This window comes from Myxine glutinosa, chromosome 8 (genome assembly GCF_964187855.1).
Source record: "Myxine glutinosa chromosome 8, kmMyxGlut1.1, whole genome shotgun sequence".
In the NCBI taxonomy this organism is placed as follows: Eukaryota; Metazoa; Chordata; class Myxini; order Myxiniformes; family Myxinidae; genus Myxine; species Myxine glutinosa.
Window position 1 is genome coordinate 25,118,444 of NC_136268.1, and position 27,272 is coordinate 25,145,715.

General features: G+C 46.3%; 1 protein-coding gene across 1 annotated transcript in view; it reads right to left on the reverse strand.

Annotated features, from left to right (window-relative positions):
* Nucleotides 1–17,172, reverse strand: part of CALD1 (caldesmon 1) — a 130,746-nt gene extending 113,574 nt beyond the window's left edge. Inside the window, exon 1 of the mRNA XM_078783012.1 lies at nt 17,053–17,172. The gene's annotated coding sequence lies outside the window, so the exon portion shown is untranslated. The remainder of the gene's footprint in view (nt 1–17,052) is intronic.
* Nucleotides 17,173–27,272: the final 10,100 nt, after the last annotated feature.

The window sequence follows — 27,272 nt, forward strand, 5'->3', positions numbered from 1 at the left end:
GGCAAGGGCACAGGGATCCGTGATCATCGTGCTTGCCAGGGCGAGGCGTACCGGGCTAGGCAGCTGACGGAGGAACAGCTCCCGGAACAGGAATGCCGGAGAGTGCTCGCCGAGCAGCGAAAGCATGTAGTCCATTCGCTCGGAAGGGCGCGTGTCGCCGAGCTCGGGCAGGTCGAGCAGGCGCCGTGCGCGTTCTGCCGATGGGAGGGCGAAAGCGTCGAGGAGGAGCTTTTTAATCGCGCCGTATTTGTCAGCGGCTGGTGGGCTCTCGAGGAGGCTCAGGGCGCGGGCCGCGGTGGCTGAACCGAGCGCTGCTACCACATGGTGGAAGCGGGTGTCGTCGGCCGTGATGCCTCTCAGGGCGAACAGGGAGTCCGCCTATGCGAACCAAACCGCCGCGTGAGCCTCCCAGAAGGTAGGCAGTTTAAGGGCCACTGCCGTGTCCATGTCGGTAGGTCACCAATGAAGGAGCTCGGGCTCCCACGTCGATCGGAAGAATGGACGCGACAAAAAGCTGGAATTCGTCCGAGTTGCTTTATTCAAACAAAACACTCAGGTACTCTGAAAAGCCCGTTTATCGGGCAGCAATATATATACACACATTATCCTGGAGCGTTTGCCCAGGAAAGGCGAGAGGGGGCGTGGCCGAACGTCCTGGCTGCGGCCTGGCAAGTTGAGGGCGAGCCTGCCCGGGCGTCCTGGACGAGCCCGGCATGGTGATCGCTCCGCGTCCTTGATAGGTGCAAGGCGATTGTGAAAACCCAGCGGTAGCCGCTACAATAGCTTATTTTACTCCTAGGGGTCCCAGGAATACCCACCCAAAATATCGTTGTGATCGGTTGAGCCGTTTTTGCGGTACCTTTGAACGGACGGACGGACATTTGGTGAATTATAGTAAGATTTCCGCCATCGAAGGTGCATGGAAGTCATGTTTTCCCCCTGTTTGTCTGTATGCCTGTAAGCAGGATATCTCAAAAAGGTTGTGGATGGATTTGACCAAAACTTGGTGGACAGTTCGGGTGTGTGACAAGGAAGAAATCATTAGATTTTAGTAAAGATCTGGATCTGGATATGAGAAGTTTTTATTTTTGTTAAGTGATTCTTCACCATTGAGAGACATGGCTAAAAAGGATATACATAGCATGATATATAGCAGGATATAAAAAAAAATTGTAAATGGATTCGTTCAGAACTTAGTGGGCAGGATGGACGTGTGATAACGACTAATGGATTTGATTTTAGTGAGGATTTATCTCATGGATTTGATTCTACAAGCCGATACTACAACGTTTTTATGTGACGCCTCACAATTGAGATATGGGGCCAAAAACGATATATAGCATGATATTTCAAAGTTGTGGACGGATTTTAACAAAACTAAGTGGATGAGTTGAGTAAGTGTCAAGAACAAGCCGATTAGATTTTGGTTCAGGTTCGGATGCAGATCCGGCCTATCAGTGGGTTACAAAACGTGACATGTTCAGCCTGGTGGAGGTATGCGTTCGCTCTACCGAGTGCCTTTATCAGTTCTGAATGTTTAACAAACTTCCACATTCTCTTCAATCTCATTCTACCCTCTAGGCTTTCATAACAGCTGTGCACCACTATCTCAGATCCAGTTAAACAAGAATATTATTTAACGGAAATCCTTCTGTGTTACTATTGATCCCCCATCCAAAACATGATTTTTTTTATAACTCCGTCAAGACCCTCTCCCCCCCCCCCCCCCCCCCAAGACCACCTCTTTCCAAATTTCCAGTTTACCCTTCATGAGAGTTTGCTTCATATGTGTTTGCGCTCATATGTGCATCTCCCCTACGTCTGTTAGTTTGCCAAGTGTCCCTCTAAAAGTCTAAATTGTCCCTCAACCCTGCTGGTGGTGTGTTTCCCTTCCTCTCTTTCTACTGGTCCTTTTGTTCTGTCACGTCCTGATCCGTTCCATGTTCTAATTCTTCCACGAGCCTTGACTTTGTGTATAAAAAAGAAGGTGATCGTCAGGCCTAGCCAGTCCCTTCCTGAAAGACTGGACAAAAAACATTCCCCATCTGATACCACAAGGAGATTTAACGATTATTATTCCAACCTTTGTTGATAATTTAAGACGATAGTAATAGAAGTAGTATGAGTAGTAGTAGTAGTAGTAGTAGTAGTCGTCATAGTATTTTTGTTAAAATTAGAGAATGGCTGCAGAGGTTTGCGGTGAGGGTGCCGGCAAGGTCGGGCAGTCATATGTTTTCTATTAGTAGTAGTAGTAGTAGTCTCAAAAGTATCAAACCATAAACTTGATTTAACTCACCAAATCAACTCGATTTAACTCACCAAATAAACTTGATTTAACTCACCAAATAAACTTGATTTAACTCACCAAATAAACTCGATTTAACTCACCAAATAAACTCGATTTAACTCACGAAATAAACTCGATTTAACTCACCAAATAAACTCGATTTAACTCACCAAATAAACTCGATTTAACTCACCAAATCAACTTGATTTAACTCACCAAATCAACTTGATTTAACTCACCAAATAAACTTGATTTAACTCACCAAATAACTCAAACCAAGTTTTGTAGCAAGCGGACATTATTTTCTCAGGCTGTAAAGTCCAAAGGTGTGTGTGTGTGTGTGTGTGTGTGTGTGTGTGTGTGTGTGTGTGTGTGTGTGTGTGTGTGTGTGTGTGTGTGTGTGTGTGTGTGTGTTTAACAATGACCAAACTGATAAAGGTGAAATATGCAAAGACATGTTTGACTTTGCTTTGTCTTTGCATCAATCCTATCTGGGATGTGGAACTTGCAAGCAGTTGAACATCTGGAATGGCTGCTCCACACTTCAAATACAAGAAGGTCACTGAATGCCTAGAAAATAATGGAAAAGCTCTTACAACAGACGGGCTGGCTAAAGAAAAACTAGAGATAGACTTTGTGAGACATTCCGATAAAAAGTGAGGAATGTTAGGAGGTGAGGTGGGGAGGGAAGAAAGGGAGTGAAACATGTGAGAAATGCTTTACGAGTCGATTCAAATTTCATTTGTTGGCCACTGATGGAAAGCATTTCAGTACTTAGAGAGGGAAATGGTGCAAGCGAGGACTATACAATAAGAATACTGTTCACATTTTCTTTGTGCTTCGTGTTCTGCGGTGCCGTCAATTTATCCAAGTCCATATGCAGGATCTACAGCCTGTCGGAATTGAAGGCAGAAGGTAGCACAGACTGAAAAATAAATGGCCGGTTGCATCACGAGCAATCATCGCAAACAGTCTGAAACCGCACATGACGCATGCTCTTTGCGTCCAATCCGTGGAATGATAATAATGAGAGGCGTTTGAAGATCAGCTTAACTTAAGCACCCATGCCTTCCCTTCTAGATCTAGAACACGGCATGTGTGGAAGTGTATCTGTCAACTGGGATGGCATGACGAGTCTCTGGCAGAAGAAGCTCTACATTTCACCCCTGTGGGTTCTCAGGAATGAGGGGTGAGTGTTTGCTCTCAGGCAGAGGCCGAAACAATCACATTGCCAATCTAAAGGGACACTGGATGAGCAGGGGACTAAGGAATGTAAAAAATATAGCAAAAACCGAAACAAGGAAAGACACATTGAAGAAGAAAGAGAAAGAGAAAAAGACCCCACTGAGGCTATTCTTTACCTTTTGCCATTTGTACATTTTTCAGTACTTCCTGTCATTCTGTGCAAAAGAGGATGTGACACCTGAATAAGTCAAGAAGTGAATTTGAATGAAATAATTATTAACACATGACGTCTTTCATATCCATGCAAACCTCATTCAATCTCCGATCATCTTCCCATTGGCAGGAAGTATTAAATCAATAAGGGCTGATTAATAACAATGAAGAAAATTATCAGATGAGGATTTAAAAAGACGGTTCCATGTCGAGGCTTAAAGGAGTTGAATGGCGGACAGAAGAAGGTGCCGAGAAGCAAATCGAGCTGTTGTTGGCAAAGAGACTTGAATACGAAGGGAAGAAGTTCACTGTTCATCGCCTTCCTTGTGCTCTACTGTAGAATGTGCTAGAAATTCCTCTGATAAATAAATAAATGCGTTTATTAATTTTTTACACAGACTGGGAAGAGGTAGTGTCATGAGGAATTAATTAATGGAAACCCTTCTGTGTTACTATTTTCTCACCGTCCTTGGTAAGAAGTTAACTGTCATTTTCACCCCCTTAGTAAGATATAAGGTGGCAAGGAGGTGAAACAGGTGTCAAGGGTCTGCTCAGCAGCCTACCATGAGCAAGTAGGCCGGACAAGACAAAGACTAGGGCAGACGGGCCCAGCATGATAACTTTTGCCTGCTCGTACTTGACGTAGAACAGATTACACGAGGCAGCCAATTGAGAGCCACACCCAGAGTACAAAGTTTGTTTGCTACTTCAAGAGAAGCAATGATGGCACAACAACCGGTTCCAGAAAGTAGCGTACACATACAGGAAGACACAGTGCTTGTAGTACACTACACCTGCAGTAACAGGCAGTGTATGTAGCATACACTGCATGTTACATGCATGAAAACCTCTCCACGAATGTCGTGTCCTGCAGGAAGGAATATGATGGTAAACAAGGCACCATCACTGTGATTGTACTTGGGGTGTGAGTCGTGAAGGCATTCAGGCTCAACCTAATGGTGTCTTCATGTTACAACCTTCATGATTGGACGAACTAACATTCTCAAAAGCTAGCTACAAGCTTCGTATGTTTAAGTGCCACATGTAGGAAAGAAGTCACAAACATATTTAAATGAATAACTGTCAGTCGAGTCACGTCCAAAATGGAACACCAACATCACCAAAACACTTGCCGAAGGAAAGGACTCGGTATATTCAAATGGTGAAGAAACCTTTCAGCTACTCCATGGGCCTCATCTTCTGTATTGAAAATAAAATGTCTGGACTGGGCTAGCTGACATGCCAGTGGAGATTTATGAAGAGTGGGCAATAAGGAGCTAATATTACAGGTTGAAAGATTTCCTAAGCTCGATAACATTTTATGATTTCCTGAAAGGTTGTTTTCTTTAAGTGGCATAATGGATGGAGCATCCATTCTGATCCTGGGAGGTCAACAGATCGAAGCCGCTGAGTGCAGAGAGAAAAGTGACCTCATAGAGATGGAGGCACAGGTACCCAAAGTGCCCCAGGAAAGTTATGTCACTTTCTTCAAGCTTAGCGACTGTGTTTGCCTGAAGTGAAGTCGTGTGTGTGGGTGTGTGTGGGTGTGTGTGTGTGATTTGTGTTGCTGCTCCTTCATGACCCTTAGACCATGTAAAAAAAAGAAAAGAAACATATAAATGTATTCCTAAACAGCTCTCTATGATATCTCAGCTTGTTCTTGCCACCTAACCAATTAATCTGCCTAGTTTCACCCGACTCCGTCCACAACTTTTTGAGATATCCTGCATTATATCGTTTTTGGCCCTATCTCCCAATGGCCCTATCACCCAATGGCCGTTTTTGGCCCTATCTCCCAATGGTAAAGAATCACTCTAAAAAAAATTAAAACACTCCTCGTATCGGATCCCGCTTCAAATTTTCACCAAAGTCGAATCAATTTGTCCTTGTTGCAATCCCACCCTGTCTTTTTTTTTTTTTTTTTTTTTTTTTTTGTATACAAGATCGAGGCTCGTGAAAGAGCGAACATTAATCACACAGAAAGACAAACCGACACATAAAACATATAACATCGGGAGCGGTAGACAAGATGGGGAGAGAGGGGGAAGGACACAAACACAACATTTGAGAGCAGGGACCGAGAGACATGGAGACATCGAGAGATCTGAGAGAGGGCGAGGGCTTTGGGGGGGGGGGGGGCAAGGGAAGGGGGCGGTGGGAGAGGTATAAAACATATGGACACTGCCAGGACTTCCAGGAAAGAAGTTGGAATTTCAAACAAGGTGGATCTGGGGTGAATTAGCGGGGGTAGAAAAGATCAAGGTTTTGGATGGGGGAAGATAAGAGATGGTGGTGAACAGCTGTTTTAAAGACCTGGAGGGAGGAGTGGGATTGAAGGGAGTGAGGGAGTTTGTTCCAGAGGCGGGAGAAAAGAGGAATGAAAGAGTGAAGGTGAGCAGAGAGCCGAGATTTCGGCAGTTTAACCATCAGAGGGTTGCTGGCAGATCTTGTGCGACCTGTAGGAATATTTGGGGGACAGAGCACAGAGAGAGCTGGGGGTGCAAGGCCGGAGAGGAGTCGGTAGAAGACAGAAAGACCACCTACCTGCCTGCGGTGAGTGAGTGAAAGGCCCTCAGAGATAGCTTCATCGCGGGAGATTCCAATAATTCTGAAAGCTTTGGTTTCAACAGCGTGAAGCCGAGCTAGGTGTGAGGCAGGAGCACCGGCCCATAGGGGAGAACAGTATTCCATTGAGCTGCGGATGAAAGCCTTGTATGTGGTGAGGAGCTCAGGTGTGCCGAGGAAGGACTTCGCACGACGGAGGATGCCCAGTCGGCGACTGGCTTTGGAGGCCAGCTTGGAAATGTGGTTTTCCCAAGAAAGATCATGGCAGATAGTGAGACCCAAAAGCTTGAGCGACAGAACTTCTTGGAGAGGATTGTTGAGAAAGTAGATGGGAGGGTTGTCCAGTCGATCTTTTCGGAGAGACATAGTAAGAGTGTGAGATTTGTCAGGATTGAAAGACATGTTCCACTTGTTTGACCAGTCTGTGATTTTGTCCAAGTCTTCAGAGAGTGAGGAGGCTGCAGACTGCCGATCTGAGGGAAGAGGAATGGAGCGGCAGAGAGTGGAGTCATCAGCAAAGAGATAGAGAGGATTTTCAAGAGAGTCAGAGAGATCATTGATGAAGACCAGAAAAAGCACGGGGCCCAGAACACTGCCTTGGGGAACTCCAGCCTGAACAGGAAGAGGAGATGAGAGAAACCCATTCAGGGCCACACGTTGACGACGACTAGAGAGGAAGTCCGCCAGCCATGCGTGGAGATTTCCATGGATACCAAAGGAGGAGAGTTTGGTGAGCAGAGCGGGGTGCCAGACCGTGTCGAAGGCACGTGATATGTCGAGGGAGACAGCTCTAATTTCCTGTTTGGCATTGAGGACCTCCATCCATTGTTGAGACAGCAGAAGCAGCATGTCCAGAGTAGAGTGACCTGGTCTGAAACCAAATTGATGATCAGAGATCAAGCCATTGGAGAAGAGGAAAGATTTCATATCCGAAGCAATGATGGATTCCATGACTTTGCTGATAATTGGGAGAAGGCTGATTGGTCTGTAGTTGCTAGGATCTGTTTTTGCACCTTTTTGTGCATAGCGGTGATGTTGGCTGATTTCCAAGCAGATGGCAGTTGACCTTGAGCAAAAGAGAGGGTGAAGAGAACAGAGAGAGGGTGAGATAGAGCGGCAGAGCAGGATTTTAGGACCCGTGGGCTGATGCCGTCGGGTCCAGTTGCAGAATCAGAGTCGAGGGTTGACAGAAACTTTTCCACCTTGTCAGGAGGAAAGGACACGGAGTCCAGGAGCAGCAGGGTACGACTGGGTATGGTGGGTACAGAGAGGGATGGGTTTGGGACACAAGATTTAGAGGCAAACACAGAGTTGAGGCATTCAGCTTTTTCACGTGCGGAGTCAGCTGTGTAGCCGTTTGAGGTAAGGGAGGGGATGGAGGGGGAACAAACACCAGAAACGGATTTGACCAGACGCCACCAGGATTTGGAAGAGGGAGACAGATAAGAGAGTTCGGTCTTGAGAACGGAGAGATATTGTTTCCTGGCTCTCCTGAGGGTGGACACACACTTGTTTCGGGCTTTGTGAAAGGAAATGAGATTTCCTTCCGTTGGATTTGCTTTCCAGGAGACGAAGGCAAGTTGTTTCTGGGCAACAGCCTCACCACAAGATTCCGTGTACCATGGACGGGAGGAAGGGTATGACAACTGAAGACGAGATGGGATAAATCTGTGCATGAGAGAGAGCAATTTACTTTGGAAGAATTCCCAGGATGAGTTGATGTCAGAGGTGGTAGAGATGGGAGACCAGTCCAGATGATTGATGGCTGCTTGAAGACCGTGCCAGTTGGCCTGAGTGAAATGCCAGACTCGTCGACGCTGAGCAGGCTCCCTGAGGATGGTCAGAGAGATGTCCACTTTAACAAGGACATGATCAGATGATCCGATTGGAGCAGAAGAAGAGCAGCAGACATTTTCAGGGAAGTTAGTCATAACCAAGTCCAGAAGAGAAGATGTTCCGTTGACTGAGATCCGGGTCGGGAAATTGACAGATTGTGTCAGTCCCAGTGAGTCGCAGAAGTCCTTTGCTGAAGAGCCATGGCTGGTGAGAGAGGTACCCACACCCAGCCAACTGGCATGATGACAGTTGAAATCACCACATATGAGGAAGAGAGAGTTGGGATGAGTAGATAGAAGTTGGTCCATATTATCAGACAGCGAGATGTAGATGGAGTCATCACTGTTTGGTGGACTGTACAACACACATATGAACAAGAGGTGGGAGCGAAGGGGAAGCCGTAGCTAGAGTTATTCCTGGGGGTGAGGTGGAGAGAGTGCAGTGCAGGGCGAGTGAGGAAGAGAGTTTTTGATAAAGATAGCAACCCCACCTCCAGGACGAGGCTCAGGTCTATCATACCGGAGGAGGGACTATCCCGGGAGAGATACTAAGGAATCAGAGACATCATAAAGGAGGAAAGTTTCTGTTAAGCAGATCACGTCTGGTTTGACAGAAGCAACCTGTATGGAGAGATCAGTTAAGTTTGAACGAAGGCCCCGGATGTTTGAGGTCCATACCGTTAATGAAGAGGAAGGGGGAGCATCAGATACAGAACAGGGGGGAGGAGGGGTAGGGTAAGATGTGGAAGAGGTGGAAGAGGTAGGGAGAGCTGTTGAAGGTGTGTCAGAGATTTCAGAATAGCTCGGAGAAAGGGAAGGATGGGGCGGACAAAAGGTTTGATGGTGATTGGGTGAGGCACAATGAGGTGTTATTTGAGGAGGGGGAAGAGCGAGGCAGAAGGTTGGGGGAGATGGAGGTGAGAGTTGGAAGGGGGAAGAAGCGGGGAGGACGCTTTGAGGAGGGGGAGTGAGAGGGGGGAAATTGAGAAGCAATGAGGGTGGGGAGATTTGAAGGGGAGGGGTGAGGGGGGAGTTTGGGAGGGAAGGGACAAGGGGAGGGATTTGAAAGGGATGGGATATGGGGGAGATTTGGAGGGGAGGGGTGAGGGAGGAGTCTAGGAGGGGAGGGGCGAGGGGGCGTCTTGGCGGGGAGGGGTGAGGGGGTAGTTTAGGAGGGAGGGGGCAAGGGGGGAGATTTGAAAGGGATGGGTGATGGGGAAGATTTGGAGGGGAGGGGTGATGGGGAAGATTTGGAGGGGAGGGGTTATGGGGAAGATTTGGAGGGGAGGGGTGAGATTGGATTTTAGAAAGTGTACGATTTATGGGAAACGAACATTTATTGCAAAATGAGTTTCTTGTGACCTTCGAGTTAAAAATACGTTTAAGGACGCTGGATGAAGGATGGAGTGCAGGAGAGTTTAGGGAATGTAGAAAAAAGGCACTATAGGAGATGGATATTTTTTTGGGATGAATTGATTTGGTAAGCAAGTCGAAAGCAGCCTTTTAAAGAAGAAGAAGAAAAAGGTGTTATAAAATATGACGGAATACATAACTTGAGGGGAAAGTGTAAACATTGAAGGTTAATAACAGTGAAAACTATCTGGGGAAATGGGGGAGAAACACGTGGTCGAAGAACGAACGAACGAATAAGAATGAATAAACGAATGAGAACAGAGAAGGAAATGTTTTTTTTTTTTGTTTTTTTTTTAGTTGAGATTTACACAAGGAAGTTGGGTGAAAAGACTGGGAATACAGAGAACGAAAGTTATTGGATCACAAACGACGGACCGCTGAGAGAAAAACAAAGCCTCAAGGTTGTACAGTGTACACTGTACAAGGCCTCAAGACACGACACGAATTAACACGATTTTCAATACAGGTATGAAAGATTTGCACCGAAAAATCTTCGCCGGGACACAATATACGTACAACACTACAACACCATAAATAAATACAGTTTTAACGAAAATACAAATGGGAACAATCACTTAACTTCGATTTCAAATCGTTCGCGACGTGGCAAAGGCCTTGCTCGTGACACGGCAAACAGATGATCAATTTATCAACGCAGCAGCGTCTGCCAAGTTTCGTCCGAATCCATCCATAACTTTTTGAGTTATGCTACTCACAGACAGACAGACAGATAAATACAGACCTGCCTATGATGTAACAGCAATATGTCTTGTGCTTTGACCTCATCATGGGAGATGCCAATCATTTTGAGCTTTAGATTCCACAGAATACAGAAAAGACAGATGTAACATTGTGGTACCAGGTTAGAGGGGAGAGCAGGACTCCATGATCTGGAGCTACAGAAGAAGGCCTTGTAGGCTGTGTGTAATTCTGCCTTTTCAAGGAATGATTTGGAATAACAGATTTTACTCATTCATAGCTGAAATGTCCCCTTATCTATTTCAGCAGAATAGACAGTGATAGGACCAGGGGACATAGCCTGAGAGTAAAGAAGAGGAGAGCTAAGACGGTCGTAAGGGAGGGATCTTTCACTCGGAGAGTAGTTAGTGCATGGAATGGTCCACCATGAAAGGTAGTGGCAGCAGAAGAGTACACCACTTTAAATTGGAATTAGATAGGCAACCAGATTCAGTGGAGATAGAGAGATACATGGATATTGGCAGGACTTGTGGGCAGCTTGTGCATGGATGTGTGATGGTATCTGGTGTTGGTGCGGTGCAGGCCTGATGGGCTGAATGGACTCCTGCACCAAAGGTCCTTGCATATCCACATCACCTTAAGTTAATGTTCCCAGATATATCTTGTAGCACTTTCCCTGCTCTTACCCACCTTACAAACAAAATTTTCATCCTCTTCCGAATCTAACCTGTCATACCACTCCGTAGGTACACCAAGCTCTTCCCTTTTGGTTCTAGTTTTATCACACGTCTAGCTACTTTTGGTGTCTAGCTATACCTATCAAAGAGTCCTTCATGTTCCTTTAACCGACAGTATCACCGATATTTCGTGTTGCTGCAATTTTCCAAACAGACCAGATGGCTCGACCAGGTCCCCTTCACTCCGTCCAGCTTGACTTCTCTTCATCCAATAAGCCTTTTCCTGACCACAATTACACCACAATGGCATCCTGTGGCTTCCACACCCATATTCTCCCTACTTTTCCCTTGCTGATGTCTCCCATTCTTGACCAGATTCCAATCTAACACGATAATAACCTATGCTGGCTCACAATTGCCTCCCCTGGAATAATGTTACCATCCAGATTCTTGCATCATTGTTCTATGCCCAGTCTATAAAGCACATCAGTAATGTTCCTCTCCTTCTTTAGCACACCAGTTAAGTTTCTGGTAAACACCACACCACACTACCTGGCCTGATAATGGTTCCTATTGAGTCCTTGCAAGTCCAAACTGACATAAAAGTCTTTTAATATCCTTAAATAAACATTTAAATGTTTAAAATCTTTTTCTTTTTATTTCGCGCCGACTTTCAAAGGATGTAAGAGAAAATGCTTCAACATCCAGCTTTTTCAGTTGAGGAATGTATTTGTAATGAGAAAACAAGCGTTACGCCTAGGTCCCCCGTCGGTGAAGCGATGTGAGTTGACAAAGTGGAAGACGCCAGGCTGCCATATTGGATTTTGACGTGGCGATCCAATTTTCAATAGCGTTATTCCTTATGCCTAGGAAAATGGCCTTAAAAACGATCATTCATATATTCTTATGCCTAGATACACCCACATACCAGATTAGAAGTTGGTACTTTGCTTATTTTTCAAGATATTCCGCTCACAAGGTTCAGACATACATGGCAGTGGCCATATTGGATTTTGACGTGGGTTGTACCCACACACCAAATTAGAATTCGGTCCTTCGCTTACGCACGCACGCACGGACGGATGCAGGGACGGACGCACACACGGACGGAGGGGAAAACCATATTCCCCCTTTCGCTCCGCGGTGCGACGGACGGGGGACAATAAAGCTAGAATATGTGCTCGTCACAGGGCCTAAACCATACCTTGAGCCACCAGGTGTCACCACGATGTCACATATCAATTCCTTTTCATGATCTGAGCCACAAATGTCACCTTCTCTTCAGGCAACATTGACCATCCTCCCTCACCACCAGTACCATATTTACGCTTCTTCTTCTTCAAACATGGAATTTAATAACTTAAAACAAGACATTTTCTTCTAGTTTTCTTCCTGATAAACAGTCACCATAGTATTATAACTCTAATACTTAATGTTCAGGAAACTCGGACGTACAGAACCCATGTACTTGGGATGCAGCTCACCCAATTGCAGGTATATGCAAGGTGCAATAATTCTCTCCTTCGAGAGACCAAACGATACACAGTCAATTTAACATGGCCGGCAAGGTACCGATCACCTAAAGACCATGGCAGAAGCATCAAATGAATAGAAGAACGCAGCTGTTTTTATATGCTGGTAGGAAGGCTTGTAAAGCAGATAAGGATGTTTGACCAATCATCACAGGAATTGTACCAAGAGGTACACGGATATAATGCTGTACGCGGACATGAATACCACATCAGAAGCCATAATGAGGAATAGCATCTCCGCAAGTATGGCGAAGGAAGAGTACTGCGGAGCAACAGGGCGATGCCTTCGGTTATAAATCATTAACAATGTTTAAAGTACATGGAACAAGGAAAAGAAAACACACATTACATATTAACCAAACACTTACATGAAACACTGACTGATATGCTGAGAAAAACACACATTACACATCGAACAAACACTTGTAATGCTTTTGAAATAACAAAGGGGTTGTACATGTAATCTGTACTCATGGACATTAATCCGGGTGTCCCATCCACTAGCATTGGTGGATCCCATGGTGTCCCTCATGAAAAGAAGGCAAGCTATCGCCTGCATCCCGAACAAATTACAAATTCCTGCCCAAATCACCTTCAGTAGAACGTCAGGCATGGCCAGCTGGTTCGTGAAAGACTTGGGCCAAAAACTGTTCCCGGCCAAGCACACAAGAATGAGGGAATAATTGGGGTCTTTAAAGTAGTAGTAGTAGTAATAGTCGTCTGTGTAAGACAGTCAAGACTTCAATCAGCAGTTTCCTAGGTTGTCTGATTGTAACTAAGTACAGACATTGTAGTAAAACGTGCAAGTTTGTATAATCATGTTGTTTAGTAAGCATAATACGAGCTTTTTTTGCCCCTATCAGGTGATCTCCAACTTTGTATGAAACATACGCATCAGAGTTAAAGTAAACTCGAAAATGAAACAAAGACTTGGCGTAAGACAAAACTTTGTAAGTCGGCCCCTGGGATTTATCAAATGGCTGAAGAAGCTTACAAGAGAGTTGTTTTAGCCTACAGTAGCACATTTTTGTTGAATAAAATAATTTACAAAGAGCCGAGGGTCTGTCAAGAATGAACTGCGTTCTGCTCTGCCATTTGCAATTTGCAGACAGATCAGATTTTAAAAATCAGCATTCTGGTTTGCAAAACCACATCGAATGATTCAAGAGATGGAAGTTAACGTTTGTGAGAGTTTCTTTGTGGACAAAGTGTGTAAAACCACAACAAATGTATTTAAATATCAGAATATCAGAATCAGAATTGAGTACCAGTTCACTGGTAATTCCCTGTTTGTCGTTAAAGGCGGCAAAAAGGGTTGGCGTCAGGAAGGGCATCCGGCCGTAAAACATTGCTTCAAAAATGGGACCAAAAAACAACAACAACCACGGTTCCCGAAAAAGGCCAACCCCTGCTTGCGGGGAAAAATGGCCTCTAAAGGTGGTTATTATAATGTGACATTTACAGGTATCCACACCTCATGAGTTTCTTTACAAACCGTGGAGGAAATGTCGTTCCCTTTGCTGCTCCAAATCTACTTCTCGGACTTGACGCAGCAGGGCCTTAATTTTTTTAAATTCATTTAAACAACAATCTAAGGCTTGTGTAAGGGATTGTACCTAAATTTCGTACAGGACAAGGACATTAGTAAACTAGAGAGTTCATAGAACACCTTACCCCGCGCAGAGAAAGAAGGACATGGGCGGGGGTCTGCGGGCAGCAAATTTGATTGGTCGAGATGATGTAAAATGCCGTAATGTTTTGTCCAGGTACAGCTAAATGGAGGATTTTGAAAGTGCCAAAAAGGTGATTTGTGTTCTCCAGTGTTCAAGTATATAATTCAATTCAAATAAAATTAAGATTTTATGGGTTGTCGGGGAAAAAAATTCTGAAGTTTACCACCATTGATGCAGTGGCTTTTACACCACCTCATTTAGCACGTTACATTTGTCTTTTGTACCTGTTGTTTGTCCTTCATGTCATCCTTAAAAAGACAGAGTATAGAAATGATCTCACTCTTCTCTGCGCACGTGCGATCAGGACAAATTCACAGTCAAAGTACTGCTAAACTACAGGTTCGTTTTCCGATTCATATTCACAATATAACATTCAATTTAAATCAAGTTGTTCCTCAATCATAAACTGATGTTTGTAGACAGACAGACAGACAGACAAAGTTAACCAACTGCTTAACCCCGCCTTTCACTTCGTGAGTGTGGGGTAAGTATGGACAACTGAACAGTATGTTACGTTACGTAAGGTATGTTACGTGGGATCCCAGCATCGTGAGCTAAATGCTGAAAATGGAATAAAAATCAGGCCAAAGCTTGCCTGTCTAAGTCAGAAACACAGTTCCATGGCAGAGGTACTTGGTCCAGAAGTGAATGAATCTGATGGATTCACTCAACTTCATCATCTTAGAATGTCTTCCAGTAAGCATCTGAAAAGTGAGGAGTGCTGACAGATGTGCATCATTTATTTTGAGGGATGAATAAGTTACATCGTTTAATCCTTAACATATCTTAATGCATTCAATAGTCCTCAAGCTTATACTTTACCCTTCACCATATCAAGTACATCATATCTTTCACATAATGAAACAATCTTGCAGACAGCTTTGTGCTAAACACAGATTATTGCGTCAGCAGTTTGTTTACATAGAATCATGAGTGCAATCTGGAAGTGCAAACAAATATCAGGTGCATTGGTTGCTTCAACCTTTGCTCCTTCACAAAGTCTACGCATTGGCAATCTCAAGAGCATGAGGTGGAGATGTCGAAAGTTGCTATCACAGACCATGCTGTGCCTGTGGAATTTTTCTGTTGGATTGACAATTGTTGGTTAAATCAACATAGTTGATTTCCACAACTGATATTGCAAGGTTCCAAAAGAAACGTGAGATTCCCAAAAGAGCAGGAGAATGCAAAAGGAGCATCATGGGATTCCAAAAGGTAAGTGGGATTCCAAAATCCAGGTGAGATTCAAAAAGGTAAGTGAGATTCCAAAATGTATATGTGATTCCAAAATGTAAGTGGGATTGCAAAAGGAACATGATACTCCCAAAAGAGTATAAGAATCCAAAAGGAGCATGGGATTCTAAAAAGTAAGTGGGATTGCAAAAGGAGCACTTATTCCCAAATAATTCTGGGATTCCAAAAGAGGCATGGGATGAAAATGGATGATGGGATTTCAAAAGGAGCATAGAATTCCCAAATATACATGGAATTACCAAATATACATGGAATTACCAAATATATAATATACTTCAAAGGAATTGCTTTGGAAGGCCCATTTACGTATTCTGTAGGCAAGGGTGGGCTCAGTGGTTGGGGAGCCAGAAGGATCGAATTGAGAAAAAAGACATAAAATAAAGGGAAGGGATGAGGAAGAGGTGTTAAGTATGAGGGAGAGGGATGTTTCTGTTGCTATGACAGTGTAGTTATGATGTATAGTTCATTTGGTGAGTACGATTAGGAAAACGTTTGAAATAGTATGATTTTTCTTATGAGGTCTATCCAAGTATGTACCTTGTACATTGTATAACCAAAAGTATTGGAACAGAAAGGAATAGGCAGATATAAAATCAGACTCATTATTTGTCTCGCCAGTTACCTTAGGAAAGCAACAACAACAACAACAACAGGCATTTTAAGGCCATTTTCCCTGCTAGAGCGGGGGTTAGCCTTGCGGTCCCCATGACAATCTTCTCCATTTTGCCCTATTTTCTGCATCTCCCCTTGTTAACCCCCTTGCCCGCATTTCTTCTTCCACCATCTTTAGCCAAGTCTTTCTCGGTCTTCCCCGTCCTCTACTTCCTTCTACATTCATTTCCATCACTCTTCTCAACCAGTCACTTTCATCCTTCCTCAACCCATGACCAAACCAGCTCAACCTGTTCCTCTTCACAGCATCAATCACAGGCTCTATTCCCATCATCTTTCGCAATTCATCATTTGTCTTCCTCTCTCTCAACGATACTCCGCACATCCACCGAACCATTCGCATTTCCACCCTTTCCAACCTTCGTTGCTGCTCTACGTTCATTACCCATGTCTCGCTCCCATAAATCATAACACTTCTCACACATGCAGCATACACCTTTCCCTTCAGCTTCAACGACACTCCCCTCCTCATCAGCACGCCACTCAGTTCCCGAAACTTCTTCCATGCACATCTCACTCTAGCAACCGTTGCCGAGTCTGATCCACCTTCTCCATTCAGCATGTCTCCGAGGTAGCAAAATGTTTTCACACCTTCCAGCTTCACGCCGTCTCCAAGATCCAACTCAACATTTCCTCCATCTGCAGCTCCCTCTTTGCACACCTTACATTTGAATGTAGCTGCCACACTGGTTAATGACCCTCTCAGACCACTACATTTTTTATGAACCCACTCAGCGCACATTGTACATTGAATGGAGTTCACTCCGACACCCAGCAACGAGCTATTGTAATCTGTACATCTGTCTGTGAGTGTGTAAATGTGATCATCCACAATCCACATGCAGATACATGGTATCCATAAAGTCTGCGTTTCTAGACGAGTTGACATTTTCTGATGAGGCAACTTCCATATCATTGGTAAAGTCAACCACCACAATCACCACATTTGTTTCCTGAACTAAGACGATTACATTTTTCATATATCACCTTGTATCTGCAAGACGTATCCCTGCCACAATGTTTCGGATGTGCGACGGTTCTCGAATGATGTCTTCCCAGACAAATGGATTGGTCGCCGTGGGCCAATTGCTGGGCCGCCTCGTTTTCCTGACCTGTCCCCATTGGACTACATTTTATGGGACCAAGTAAAACTTTTACTCATCAAAATCACATTTTTTGGATGAAGTTGGGGTTACAATCACAAATACAGCTCGTGAAATTACTCAGCACTCAGCAGCAACTGGAGAATATTTTCAACAAGTTGGAAAATCAGATTGAACGATATATTAATATTAAGAAAGATGGAGGTTATATTGAAGCCGAAAATATTGAACTGAATTGAGTAAAAAAACTTGATGAATTGATCTTTCATGCACCATTTATAGTTTATTTCTATCTTGTGCTTCTGAAACATCTTGTGAGATCATCTTGTCATTTATCATCATATCATTTATCATATCATTTATCATCTTGTGAGACAAGATGATCTGTTGTTGATTGCGGAAAGTATGGATGGACTGAAGGAAGAGATGAATAAGTGGAAGGAATGTATGGAGACAAAAGGTCTGAAGGTGAATATAGGAAAGACGAACGTGATGGCAGGGGGTAAAGCATGTGGTGAGGTAGAAAGAACTGGGAAGTGGCCATGTGCTGTGTGCAGGAAGGGTGTTGGAGTGAACTCCATTCAATGTACAATGTGCGCTGAGTAGGTTCATCAAAAATGTCATGGTCTGAGAGGGTCATTAACCAGTGTGGCAGCTACATTCAAATGTAAGGTGTGCACAGAGGGAGCTGCAGATGGAGGAAATGTTGAGTTGGATCTTTGAGACGGCGTGAAGCTGGAAGGTGTGAAAACATTTTGTTACCTAGGAGACATGCTGAATGGAGAAGGTGGATCAGACTCGGCAACGGTTGCTAGAGTGAGATGTGCATGGAAGAAGTTTCGGGAACTGAGTGGCGTGCTGACGAGGAGGGGAGTGTCGTTGAAGCTGAAGGGAAAGGTGTATGCTGCATGTGTGAGAAGTGTTATGATTTATGGGAGCGAGACATGGGTAATGAACGTAGAGCAGCAACGAAGGCTGGAAAGGGTGGAAATGCGAATGGTTCGGTGGATGTGCGGAGTATCATTGAGAGAGAGGAAGACAAATGATGAATTGCGAAAGATGATGGGAATAGAGCCTGTGATGGATGCTGTGAAGAGAAACAGGTTGAGCTGGTTTGGTCATGTGTTGAGGAAGGATGAAAGTGACTGGTTGAGAAGAGTGATGGAAATGAATGTAGAAGGAAGTAGAGGACGGGGAAGACCGAGAAAGACTTGGCTAAAGATGGTGGAAGAAGAAATACGGGCAAGGGGGTTAACAAGGAGAGATGCAGAAAATAGGGCAAAATGGAGAAGATTGTCATGGGGACTGCAAGGCTAACCCCCACTCTAGCAGGGAAAATTGCCTTAAAATGCATGTTGTTGTTGTTGTTGTTGTTGTTGTTGTTGTGCACATCAAAAGTTATAAAACTTCAAAGTTGCACAAGGACTTTATGGACACACTGAACTTTAACATGTATCTTTTTTTCAGATCTACATTTATCTATACTAGGACGTGCCCGTACGTGGGTGCCCGTTCCTTGCCAAAAAAAAAAAAAAAAATGTCTTCGCCCATGCATGCATGGGCGTGCCCATGGGCCCATGGGCGTGCCCGTAAGTGCGTGATGTGACCGTACAATGAATGTATCGTCCCGACGCCGCAGCTCGGATGGCGCTGCAGTTAATCGGGCCTGTATCGGCAGAGTTATTATAAACGTGTACTACAATCGATCGTACCTTACAGCATCTGCTCGCCACGTTCAGCATCAGTACGTCGTCACTATGACTATCCGTAAGTCCGGAAGTGACGTCCTCATTTGACTGTCCGGAAGGTCGCATATCGCAGTTACGATGAATCGCAAATTAGTTTTAATTAGTTTTAAAACATAGTTTAACGCCAACATAGTTTGCCAACGTGAAATAAATGAATACGCTCTCAAATGTGCCGTCCGAGGCAGAGTCTGTTCGCCACGTTCGTCGTTCGGCACACGTGATAGCTCGCTGCTCTCTGATTGGTTGAATCGTTTTTTGGACATAGCTCGGTAACTACTTCTCCGATTAATATGAAACCTTGAAAAGGCACATCCTCAGGTCCCCAGCAATATATCTGGCAAGTTTCAAGTATATCGGACCCGTGGTTGTCGAGAAACAGCGGTCACAGACACACAGACATACACACAGAGATTACTGGAATTATAGATAGATACTCTAGGGTGTCTCGTGTGGTTTTTAACAATTTGTGTCTTTGTGTATGTATGTATGTATGTATGTTTGAATATATATATATGGGTATGCATGATGTATATATATATATATATATATATATATATATATATATATATATATATATTTTATCTATATACTCTAGGGTGTCTCGTGTGGTTTTTAACAATTTGTGTCTTTGTGTATGTATGTATGTATGTATGTTTGAATATATATATATGGGTATGCATGATGTGTGTATATATATATATATATATATATATATATATATATATATATATATATATATATATATATATATATTGTTGCGAATATGGAATTTGGCCTCCATATCCGCTTGTAAATATTCCCCTATTTTCTCCAATACTCCCCAACTTTCCCCGATCCCCCATTCCCTAGTCCCATTGCATGTAAATAACAATCAGTAGAGCCGACCTTCCCCTTATTCCCCCATTAAATGTCGTGCCCAGGTCCACCGCACCACACGTAGACAACTTTCGGACATCTTCCTAGTTATTCTTATTCTATGTCAGTTAAGGCCTCGTCTCCATTAATTATGACTCTTCGTTGCACCAGAATGTGATTATATGGCATCAGTAGTGAGTTTAGGACCTTTCCCATACCTCCTTCCATCTTCTTCCCCAACAATTACAACAACAACAGAGGAGATGGCGGCGGAGCGGGGGAGGATGCGTCCTCACACCGGCTCGATTAGCGCCATAGACCATGCGCTCCACGGGGTTACCACGAAGGGGCTCCTTGTCAGCTCCTCGTCAAGGGCGGAGCCTGGTAAACCCCCCGCACGCACCCAATGAGAAGCAACGTGCCGATTCCACGAGGCGGAGCTAACGAGCCGAGGGCGTGTCACTCCCCGCCGGATATACGCGGCCACGCGCCGGATGTGAGGAGAGATGCGCACCCAGCTTGGAGAAGGAAAGCCACCTGCGAGCGCTGAGTCAGATGCGCCCCCAGCTTGAGCAGACAAGACGCCATCCGAGCGCTGCGACCTCCCCGCATCTCTGGACCGGACCGAGTCGATTCTGACCTTTGAGCCCAGGTGCACCTGGAGCCATCGCTACCCGCCTGTCCTTTCCATCAATCCCCGTGTGAGTCAGCTTTGTCCCGTTTATCTGTCGTCTGTTGGGAATAATATAAGATTGTGTCTAAGTGCTTGTCTTTCTATGCTGTCCCTCTTGTAGTTGTAATCTAACCTTCCGCCTTAATATAACCTCCTCCGGAGGTCTTGAGAACTGAACCCCTGGTGTCGTATTGTGTTATTGTAATCCAGCCGGGTGTCTTCTTTTTCTTATTGAGCCAGCATCGCGCGACTTCGTCAACGTCGAGTATAGTCGGGTAATTTGTGCGGACACGACGGCCATTCCGCTCGGCCCACTTTAACATCAAAGTCGTGTCTGTAACAATTGGTGTCGGGAGTGAGATTCGAGGCCCGACCAAGTTTTGAAAAAAAAAAAAAAAAAAACGAATAGAGGAAAAAAAAAATTTGGTCAAAATTTGGAGCGGCCGAAATTTGTTTTGTTTTACGAAACTCGAATTTTGCAAGTCGCGCTATGGCGGATCAAGACGGCTGGGGTCCGGTAGGGGAGAGTGAAGCAGGGTCGGTCCAGGACCAAATTGAGGGACATGAGGGACATGAGGAGAGCGAAACAGCGGGGGTAGCAGACGCGCGAAATGGCGCCTCGCACATAGCTACGGCGGCCGCACCCGCTGCACAAGTGGGAGGGATGGCCCAGATGCAGGTCCTCATGGAGCAATTTATGGCGCAAATGCAGGCGTCCCTCAAACTGCAGAGTAACCAATTGGGGAACCGGATGGATGCTCAGAGTGAGCAAATGAGGGTTGATAGTGGGCGAATGGAGGGCCAAATGGGGGTAATGGGAAACCAAATGGGGGTAATGAGGGACGAAGCGAGGGGTACCGGTGAGAAGTTAGACAATAATTTTGAGGAGTTAGACAAGAAAATTGGGAAGTTAGACAATAATTTTGAGGAGTTAGACAAGAAAATTGGGAAGTTAGACAATAATTTTGAGGGGTTAGACAACGGGATAAAAGAAGTGAAAAATGGGTTAATGGGGGTAGAAAATAGAATGGCTGCCCAGGAGAATCAGATAGAGGGAGTGAAAAATGGGTTAGAGGGGTTAGAAAACAGTATGGAAGGCAAATTGAGGGACATGAGGGACCAAGCGGAAAGGGAAGTTAAACAAATGGAGCAGCAGATAGAGGGGGTCAGAATGGGGGTAGAAACCAAACTGGATGCTCACAGGGAGGAAATGGAGCAGATGAGGGTGGCATCTGGGCAGGAGATGCAAGTGATGGGAGAGGAGATCAGAAGAGGAGTGAGTGAGGAGGTCGGAGGAGTGCGCGAGGAGGTGAGGCACTGTAAGGAGCACATGGAGAAGGAGGTGAGAAAGGGGACTGTAAAGTTACAAGGGGGCATAGAGGACCTGACGCAGGAGGTGGAGCAGCTGACGGTGGGACAAACGGAGTTAGTGGAGCAGGTTCAAAGGAACACTGCGGTATTAGGAGGGTTAAAAGCGACACAAAACGACATAAAAAACGACCTGATAGCGACAAAGAGGGAATGTCAGATGGTACGTGAGGGACTGACAACGAGGTTGGATGAGGTGATAGAGGTAATGGAGACGAAGACCGGCAGGTGAGGACGCACCTGGAAACGGTCAAGGTAGCCTTAGAGGATGAGCTTGAGGAGACGTACCGGGGAATAAAAGAGGTGAAGCACAAATTAGAGGAAGTGGAAGAAGGGATGAGCGAAATTAAGAAGCGACGGAGAGGGGATAAGAAGGAGATAAAAGAGGAGATAAAAGAATTGGTCCAAAGTCTGTGTTTGGATCGTGATGATGTGCTCATTAACCGGATGAGGGATTCGCAGGTGATGGAGGAGGAGCGAAGAGGAAGAGGACCCGGTGTAAGTGGTGACCAATATGGTCGTGCGTATGATGCGCCAGGGGATTTAAGAAGCTTGGGGATTGGTTTGGATCCGGGTGTTCGTGAAAGGCCGTTGGTGAAGTGTGCGACAGGTCTGGTGTGCGAAAAAGGAGGTGTGCAAGAAAGTCCGACTCTGGGGTGTGTGAGGAAAAAGTGCGTGCCAAGGAGTGAGTGTGCTGGCGAGAGTGAGTCGGTCGTAGCGCGTGTGCGAGGGAGCACATGGAAGCGCGGTGTGGTGAGTGTTACAGAGGGTGTAACGGGAGAGTGTGCGCGAGGAAGGTGTGTGACGGACAGGTGCATGGGGAAAGAGTGCGCTGTCAAAGGCAAGGAAGAATGCACACCTGTGGTGAGTGTTACAGAGGGTGTAACGGGAGAGTGTGCGCGAGAAAGGTGTGTGACGGACAGGTGCATGAGGAAAGAGTGCGCTGTCAGAAGTAAGGAAGGGTGTCCACCTGTGGTGAGTGTTACAGAGGGTGTAACGGGAGAGTGTGCGCGAGAAAGGTGTGTGACGGGCAGGTGCACGAGGAAAGAGTGCGCTGTCAAGAGTAAGGGTGAGTGCGCTGTCAAGAATGGAGGTGAGAGTAGTGAGAGTGACATGGAGCGTGAGGTGGTTGTGACAGGTGAGCGAGGATGTACACCTGGGATGGAAGGATGCACACCTGGAATGGTAGAGCGTGAGTGGGAATGCACGCTGGAGTTGGTAGTGAGGCACGTGGTAGGATGTGCGAATGAGAGCACACCTGTGATTGTCACAGAGGAGGTGACCGAGGAGGGGGCGCGAAGAGGTGTATTGGTGAGGTGTGCGAGCGACGAATGTGTGCCAAAGTGTTCGGTGGTCAGGTGTGTGACCAAGGCTGTGAGTGGAATGAGTGTACCTGGGTGTGTAAGGAAAGGTACGAGGAGCATGGGCACGGCTGGATGTGTGAGCAAGGAACGGGCTGCGGGGTGTAAGCGTCCAGGTGAAGCATCGACGTTACACGGGTTAGAGGTTAGAGCGACTTTTAGCCGAAGCAGGCCCTCGGTGCGTGCCGGGCCTCGCTTTGAACGGCCGCGTCCAGGCTCCACTAGGCGGAGCTGGCAGCCCGATAGAAAGGGTCGTCATGGCGACCACTTTTTGGTGAGACGTGCCGGCAGGTCGAGATCGGGACATTGGATGGCTCCACGCCGAGGTGGTGCGTGGGATCTCGGCCCGGGTAAGCCCCCGTCCCTGCCCCGAATGCCGGACGCATCCAGCCGCTGGCACAAAACAACCAGCATCCATTGCTTGGCTTTACGAAGCCGGGCTTTAGACAGGGATTGGCGCACCGAGAGGTATTAGTGAGTAGACTGGGTGATGAGGTTAGTGTTTTGGCCCCGAAATTAGAAAAAGGCGAAATTTGATGATTGGCAAAGGATTGGCAGAGTGATGATTGGTAATGGTAGTGATTGGCAGATGATTGGCAAATTTTTGATTTGTTGAAATTTGATGTGCAAAATTGGTAGTGAGAGACCCCCGATGTGGTGGGATGGCATCCCTGCCACCCTTCCCATGTGTGGGGCAAAGGAGCAATAGCTTATGGGGTGTATGGCAGTGAAAACTAGCCCGGGTGGGTTAGGATATTGTGTGTAGGGATCTAGAGAAGATGACCTTAGGTAACGTTAAGGTTAGTTAGTGACTGATACCTGTAGTGGGGACGCAGGTAGATTAGTGTGGATTATAATGACGAGGGAGCGCAATAGTTAAAGGGACGACTGGGAAGCGCAAGTTTCAGAAGGGAGTAGTTAGCTGAGATGATGCTGTGTGTGTGAGGATTGAACAAGTGTGATTGCACAGGTGTGCAACTGGACAGGTGTGTGGAGCAGTGTATGAGTAGTGAGTGTTGTGGATCAGCGCGAATGCGCTTGGGGAGAGAAGGGTGCAGGTGGCACCAGGTGTGAGAGCACAGGTGTGCAGGTACAGGTGTGTGGAGAGAGTTGGAGTGAGTGGTACGGAGTGGTGTGCATGGTGCGAAGGTGTGGATGGGGGAAGAGTGGACCCCTTTCACGAGTACCCGGGGCGGGTAGTGTAAGTGTTAGGTAGAGGGTGCAGGTAAATTGTGGTTGGATATTGGCATTTGTGGTGCGGTTGCAGAATGGTGTTGTGAATGGGTGCATTAGTGTTGTGGAAATGGCTGGGCGTGTAGCCTGTTAGTGTGTGTAGTTGGTTGGGCACTCCACCACTGTGAGGATGTCGGCCAGGTGAGGCCGCAGGTGGGCTCTGGGAGCCGGTAGAGTTGTGGATGGGGCCCGAGGATCCGGAGGATGGACCCGGGTAGCCCAGTGCCAGAGAGGGCACCGAGTGGGGAGAGTGCCAGAGGGCCTTCCCCAGGTAGTTAGGTTAGGGCAAGGAGCAGGTAAGCTCGGAGGCAACTGCAGTGGTGGAGGTGTGCAGGTGGGTAGACCCACTGGGAGAGGTACACGCCGCAGCCCAGAAATTGTGCGAGGGCACCGGGAGATGAATCGGGGGAGTGAGACCCCAAATTGAAGAGCACCACAGTTTGGCCAATGGGAATTGGTTTTTAGAACCCATAGTGTAAGAGGGCCAATGGTTTGGCCGGAGAAAGACCCCGGGTAGTGTAAAGTTGTTAAAGTCACTTAGGAAATAGTTAGGATTGATGAACCTGTCGCACCATACGCAGCCACTTACCTGTGGTGATGATGATGACTCCACACCTGTGTTTTCTTTGTTTGTGTTGCAGAAATGAGAATTGTTGTTGGATTTGTGAGACGCATCACGACGTGGATGAGACATTGGGGTGATTCCATCTCTCCCTCCCTAGGAGGGACTGATGATGAATTGGTGATGGCAAATTTTGATGTTGAGTTGGAGATGGCAAATTTTGATGAGAGTTGAAAATGGCAAATTTGATTGGTTAGGAGGGAGAGAAGACGAATTTGGTATATGGGAGGAACGGGGAAGACAGTAGGGATGTTTGTTGATTTGTAAAGTAGATGTTTATGGGTAGTGTTGTGTTGTGTGGATACAGTAAGGGGTAAGGGAGGGGCCATGTAGGTTACCTGGTGGGGGGGGGGCGTACGATAGGAACGTACCTGTCTCACCTGGTTCCCATGTGCCCCCAGTGTGCATCACCTTACATTGCGTGCACTTTTGCGCCCTTACCACCTTACTCACTTGTTTCTTCTTTTGTCTCCCACCTCCGAGGATCTGGCTTTGGGGTAGAGAGAGAGGAGAGAGAGGTGCTGGCTGCGCAGTTGTGGGCCTGCACTTTCGCTGTTTGCTGCCGGGATCGATACACCATATGGACCGCAATGTTTGTGGCCACCCACAATGGACCGCAGTTCGTTTGCGGCCAAGCACCACCCGGGGATGGACCTATGGGTCAACGTGGCACCTATGCCATACAGGTGAACCACTTTTAGTTGACACCAAGTGCACCACAAGAAGAGCAAGAGACACCTGCAGGGTTAGGGGTTGTCGCATTTATTTTTAATCATTGAACAATGGTGACTGCACCGATTGGTGGTGGGGTGGTGCTGTTGATGCTCGGAAAGGGTGCTCTGCACGTTATTAAAGGCCGTCGGCCACAGAGCACTCGTGGGTTGGTGTATCGATGTTGGCAAGCGCGCTCTCTCTCTATGCATAACATCTGCATGTGTTCCTCCAAAAACAGGTCCTGGATCGTAGTGTAAATAGCAGCATAGTCTTGTAAATAATGCTCCCTACCGGCTGTATGTTTAGTTTGAGAATTCTTTCCGGATTCGGTTATCCTGTGGGTGTGTTTCTGTGAGGAGAAGGGTGCAACGTCGCAGGGGGACATATTTACTCATTTGTGAATATCTGTAAAACTGTCGCACTCAGGGTAGAGTTAATAGTAGAGGGAACTACATTGCGTGCCACACTAAAGTAGGTAAAAAATTTATCGGGTCGGGACGCCCCGAGGGTAGAGAAGGGTGCAATGTTGCGAATATGGAATTTGGCCTCCATATCCGCTTGTAAATATTCCCCTATTTTCTCCAATACTCCCCAACTTTCCCCGATCCCCCATTCCCTAGTCCCATTGCATGTAAATAACAATCAGTAGAGCCGACCTTCCCCTTATTCCCCCATTAAATGTCGTGCCCAGGTCCACCGCACCACACGTAGACAACTTTCGGACATCTTCCTAGTTATTCTTATTCTATGTCAGTTAAGGCCTCGTCTCCATTAATTATGACTCTTCGTTGCACCAGAATGTGATTATATGGCATCAGTAGTGAGTTTAGGACCTTTCCCATACCTCCTTCCATCTTCTTCCCCAACAATTACAACAACAACAGAGGAGATGGCGGCGGAGCGGGGGAGGATGCGTCCTCACACCGGCTCGATTAGCGCCATAGACCATGCGCTCCACGGGGTTACCACGAAGGGGCTCCTTGTCAGCTCCTCGTCAAGGGCGGAGCCTGGTAAACCCCCCGCACGCACCCAATGAGAAGCAACGTGCCGATTCCACGAGGCGGAGCTAACGAGCCGAGGGCGTGTCACTCCCCGCCAGATATACGCGGCCACGCGCCGGATGTGAGGAGAGATGCGCACCCAGCTTGGAGAAGGAAAGCCACCTGCGAGCGCTGAGTCAGATGCGCCCCCAGCTTGAGCAGACAAGACGCCATCCGAGCGCTGCGACCTCCCCGCATCTCTGGACCGGACCGAGTCGATTCTGACCTTTGAGCCCAGGTGCACCTGGAGCCATCGCTACCCGCCTGTCCTTTCCATCAATCCCCGTGTGAGTCAGCTTTGTCCCGTTTATCTGTCGTCTGTTGGGAATAATATAAGATTGTGTCTAAGTGCTTGTCTTTCTATGCTGTCCCTCTTGTAGTTGTAATCTAACCTTCCGCCTTAATATAACCTCCTCCGGAGGTCTTGAGAACTGAACCCCTGGTGTCGTATTGTGTTATTGTAATCCAGCCGGGTGTCTTCTTTTTCTTA